Raw genomic sequence first — 5,284 nt, forward strand, 5'->3', positions numbered from 1 at the left:
ACCCCCGGCCCCACTGTGGGCAGGCGGGGAGCCGACCACGGGGGAAGGGCACGGCCCCCCGCCAGCCACGCAGCCGCAGCCGGTCCGGACACTCGGAGCCGGCGGGCGCGGAGGGATCCCAGAGCCCAGCGGCCAGACTCCTCCTCCCGTACGCCCTTCAATCATATGAGTACAGCCTAAAATCATCATTTTAATCCCGTTGGAGGAGCTTTCCCTTTGCTACTTCATGAAATGATCAAGTTTGTTTCACATTGAAATACAGAATACCAGGAACAATTTTAAAAATAGAGAAAACTTATCAGTTTTTTTAAAAGAACCTGAATCCACCTGAATCCAAAAAAGCTTTTATTTTTTATTTAAAAAAATATATATGTATTGTTGATTTCTGAGAGAAAGAAAGAGAGATAGAAAGATCAATGATGAGAGAGAATCATTGATTGGCTGCGTCCTGCACCCTCCCCCCCCTTACTGGGGATCAAGACCATAACCCCAGCCATGTGCCCTTGACTGGAATCAAACTTGGGACCCTTCAGTCCACAGATCGATGCTCTATCCACTAAGCCAAACCAGCCAGGGCAACATATCAGTTTTTATTATTAATTTATTCACAGTTAAAACTGCTTTCATTCATGTTAAAACAGCTTTAGAAATATTTCACTGATTTTTTTTTTTGTAACTACCTCTTTGCCATATATTGGCTAAATATAACACAAAATAGAGGACACTTAAAACCCAAAGGAATATATTAGGTTATAGTTTACATACCCCATCATGGGCATAATTAATGAAGAAGGCATTTTTGCATTTGCTAAATATCTGAAATCCAAAAAAAAAAAAAGAATCTATACTAAAGCCTCTCAGCATATTTTTAGACAAAAATAAGCATCTCATCCTTTTTATGATCTTTTCAAATTTGAACCAATGTCTCATTGTCCAAGGCGTTTCATTTTTTTCAAATTATATACAGTAATAAAGTGAAATTTCCACAGTAGAAAACTATATTACAAATAGAAAAAATCTTTATATCCTATAGCTTTTTCTTTAGAAAAATAAGCTCTGCATGTTTTCAGTTTAATTAATGCATTTAAGTGAATATGTTTTGTTTGAATATGTTAAAAAGCTATAAAAATGCATTTATCAAGATTCATCAAGAGCTAGGTCGTTATTGGAATACATATCCATGACTACGTAATTATTAGAATAATGACTGTGCTAACAGCAGAAAGGTTGATTAATTTTTTTTTACAAACACTTGTATATTAATAGTTAAGTTTTTGTCAATCCCTTTGTTGTTAAAATGTTCACAGAGATCATCTAACACATGTCAAGTTACTAGTCTTTTAATATAAATTTAGTAGCAAGAGGCTGTATGGCTCAACCATGTGACATCCCACCGCATAGATCTGAGGATCCCTGAATATGACCTTCTCCCAGAGGAAAACCATTTAATGCTTCGTTGCACACAGAACAGTAGGTATGAATCACAAAACATCCAGATAGACTACTGACAGGTACATCTGAATAGAATTCCTTCTCAGTCGCTTATCTGCAGCCAGGCAAGCTTGTTTCACCCTCGCATTCAAAGATAAAGCCACATGGCATGTTGCCCTGGCAGATTCTCACACAGCAAACAGCCCCCACCATCCATCACCACGGGGAAAGAAAACCCTTATTATTTCAGGTATTGTGACAGGAAATAGGATAAAGTACAAATTATCTCTCAGTGGAAAATTCATCAGTCCATACCAAGCCTTATGTCTGCTCTAACTTTCATAAGCTCTGTGCCTCTTGATCTTTTACTTTTAAAATCGACAGTTGTGATACCCCAGAGTTGCAGCCACGGCAAAGTTCGAGAACAAAAAGCAGCAGGTTATCAAAGATAATTTATCAGGGGCCAAACAGGGAGAAGAGATGCCAACAATTAGTAAGTAACTGAAAAACAGATCTGTGACAGATCAAGGAATGAAGGTGCACTAAGCTTTTATCTTTAATAGACACCTCATTCCACTTGATAAAAAACAATGAAAAATTGAAACCCCAAATATATAGAGTATTGGTTATAAACAAGATTAACAATGAATTATGTATAAGATAACATGGAAATGTTTACTTATAAGGGATCTTATTTACATATCTTGTCAACCATGAATAAATTAGAATGCCCAAACTATCTGCAATGATAGGTTTTTAATTAAGTATCAATGAATAGCACAGATGTATTATGTTCTTCAAAGTTCAGTTTCTATAAATTATTAGACTTATTTTAAACTGGACAAAAGAGACATATCAGTTCTCACTTTCTGCATTTCTTACAGTACACAATTACACTTCACCAAGGCTTTCATTATATATCTCGTTAAAGGCAGGTCGTACGAGTAGGTCAGTTACAATAGAATTCAATAGCACAAAAGAACAGGACTCACGTTTTAGGGTCAGTTGATAGTCTTTCTCCTGCAAAATCAGGCCTGCGCTTTCTTGGTAATTCTGTGTTAAACCAAAATGACAAAAATCTTAGTTTTTCTTGACATTGTCTCTAAGAATGCATGCAAAGAAACTCCCAGTTAGTCAAGGAGACAAAAAAAAATGCATTAAAGAGTACTGATTTGTAAATTTGGTCCTTCTCCTACTCCCATCTGTTTGCAAAATTTCTGCTCAATAAACTAATTACTGTAGAAAATCAACTATGGCTGTGGTCAGTTAATGAAATGTAGGTCTGGGATTAGCTTCCATAAACATGAGTTAATGCTTGGACATCTAGAAGTGGAAAGAAAAAAAACAATTTTGAGAATGTACAATATGATAGATTTAGCTAAATTAATTGCTGTGCTATATATGAGGTTATTCATAGTATTCTGAATGTGTAAATAAATGTAAGCAAACTACTTTGAAAATATTACCAACACTATCTTCAATGACAATTTGGGGAATATAAATATCGCTACTAAATTTAAGTTATTTGAAATTGCTCAGGTTCAATTAGATAGAATAGATGTCCTTTACAGCCACAATCATTTAAGCATTATTAAACACTAGTGGCCCAGTGCACGAAGTTTGTGCACATTAAAAGGTAATTAGCCATGGCTGGTTTGGCTCAGTGGATAGAGCATCAGCATGCAGACTAAAAGGTCCCATGTTTGATTCTGGTCAAGGGCACATACCTGAGTTGCGGGCTCGATCCCCAGTGTGGGGCATGCAGGAGGCAGCCAATCAATGATTCTCTCTTATCATTGATGTTTCTATTTTTCTCTTGCTCTCCCTTCCTCTGTAAAATCAATAAAAAATATTTTTTAAAAAGGGAATTAATTAGGGAAATATTTTAATATTGCTATTTGCCCTTTCTCTATAATAGAAGTGTCAAGAGATGAAAGAAAACTAGTAAAATGTATATGAAAATTTCCAGAGTCTGGGGTGTGCCACAGGACTCAGAGTCAAATCCCTACCCACTCATGCGCACCTCAAAATTGTGCAAGACCCAGACCTGGCCGGCCCCACCCCCATGACACAGCCTCAGGTTCCCTGGCCCGGTGTCAGGTGGGAGGTGCGGTCTTAGGTCCCCGAGCCCCAGAGCCAGGGCAGGGGTTGCAGCCTCAGGTCCCCTGGCCCAAGCATGAGGGCACAAGGGCATGAGGGTCTGATGACCATTTGCATATTAGCTCTTTATTATATAGGATCTTTTCAAATGTGCATTAAAATCGTTATTTCTGCTATATCTGTTTCTGTTTATATTGAGTCATTAAGATACAATGCACTTTAACATCATCAGTAATTTCTTTGAAGTTTCTGTAAATAGAGAACTAAAATGTTCAACAAAATATTCACCTCTACTTGTGTATCACAATATTAATGTCAGTTTATTTTCTAGGCATTACAAACTACAACATATAATCAGAACAATTAGTTTTAATATTTAAAATGTCAAATATCATGTGTGTATTTAACACCTTATATAAACCATATAAATATAGAGTCATGTAATAGTCCTTAATCATTATATGTCATGATTTGTTTACTGTACAATAAAGTGTTCAAATTTTCTGGTTAATTATTTACTGATTGAACAAATAGATCTTGACTAGGATGGCCTTACAAGTCCTTTCAGCTTGATTAAACAAAATTTAAACAGATTTCTTCTGGACTCTAGTTCCTGACCTCTTTTTCTTACAGCATTTACTTTAAACTTGAAATTATAAACTATTTTTCTTCCTTTTTGAGATGTAAATCTTCTCTCAACCTCTTGCCAGTTCTACAACCCAAGAATGTTTTTCTCCAGTATTTGGGAGTGATTCCTTTGAGGCATAATCATCAACAAAGATGGCGCCTCTACCTTCTAGTCCAGTGGTTCTCAACCTTCCTAATGCTGCGACCCTTTAATACAGTTCCTCATGTTGTGGTGACCCCCACTTTCATTGTTACAAATTGAACATAATTAAAGCATAGTGATTAATCACAAAAACAATATGTAATTATATATGTGTTTTCCAATGGTCTTAGGCGACGCCTGTGAAAGGGTCATTCGATCCCCAAAGGGGTCACGACCCACAGGTTTAGAACGGCTGTCCTAGTCTCTATGTTAACAATAAACAATGTTACTCTTTGTCAAGTAAGACTCCCTCCACGTTCTGCGTGGAGTAGGGTTCGGTATCTGAAAGAGGAGCCGCACAACAAATGAGAGAAAAAGACACGAGATAATTTTGCAATATTGGGGAACCAGGCGGCCAAGTGCCAAAGGACTTCCACCGATGCTCAGGCCGCTCCAATCTTTTATTGATCTGGAGCAGCCCTTAGGGTAAGGAGGTTTCAATGACACACAGATCAGCAGACAATTTCCAGGAATAGACAAAGTATTGATTAACTCATCAATAGATTTCTGAGAGTAGGCAGAGTATCTGATTAGCTCATCAATAGATTTCCAGGAGTATCTGATTAACAATAATCAACAAGGATCTACATAAGTATCTAAGGAATTAAGGGAACAAAGGTGGGGTGCTTCAACTATTATTACCTAAATTAACTGAGTGGTTCCTGGATTAACTGGGTGGTGCACAGCCCTGACCTTTGCTAGGACTTTCAAGCCCTGACCTTTACTAGGACTTTCAATGACTACTAGCTTTTGGGGGGTCTCTGTCTAAACTCAGCTAGTGAAGACAATGAATGGACTCCGGCAACTCTTAGATACAGAGAACAGATTAACAGCTGTCAGAGTGATGGGGGGAGGGGGACAGGGTGAAAATGGTGAAGGGATAAAGAAAAGAAAAAAAAAACACCTCATAGATAACATTAAAAT

At 37.4% G+C, this 5,284-nt stretch overlaps 1 protein-coding gene across 1 annotated transcript in view; it reads right to left on the reverse strand.

Annotated features, from left to right (window-relative positions):
- Window positions 1-5,284, reverse strand: part of MGAT4C (MGAT4 family member C) — a 436,614-nt gene that overhangs the window by 358,383 nt on the left and 72,947 nt on the right. The window contains exon 2 of the mRNA XM_006774719.1: window positions 2,424-2,484. The gene's annotated coding sequence lies outside the window, so the exon portion shown is untranslated. The remainder of the gene's footprint in view (window positions 1-2,423; window positions 2,485-5,284) is intronic.

This window comes from Myotis davidii, unplaced genomic scaffold (genome assembly GCF_000327345.1).
Source record: "Myotis davidii unplaced genomic scaffold, ASM32734v1 scaffold26, whole genome shotgun sequence".
In the NCBI taxonomy this organism is placed as follows: domain Eukaryota; kingdom Metazoa; phylum Chordata; class Mammalia; order Chiroptera; family Vespertilionidae; genus Myotis; species Myotis davidii.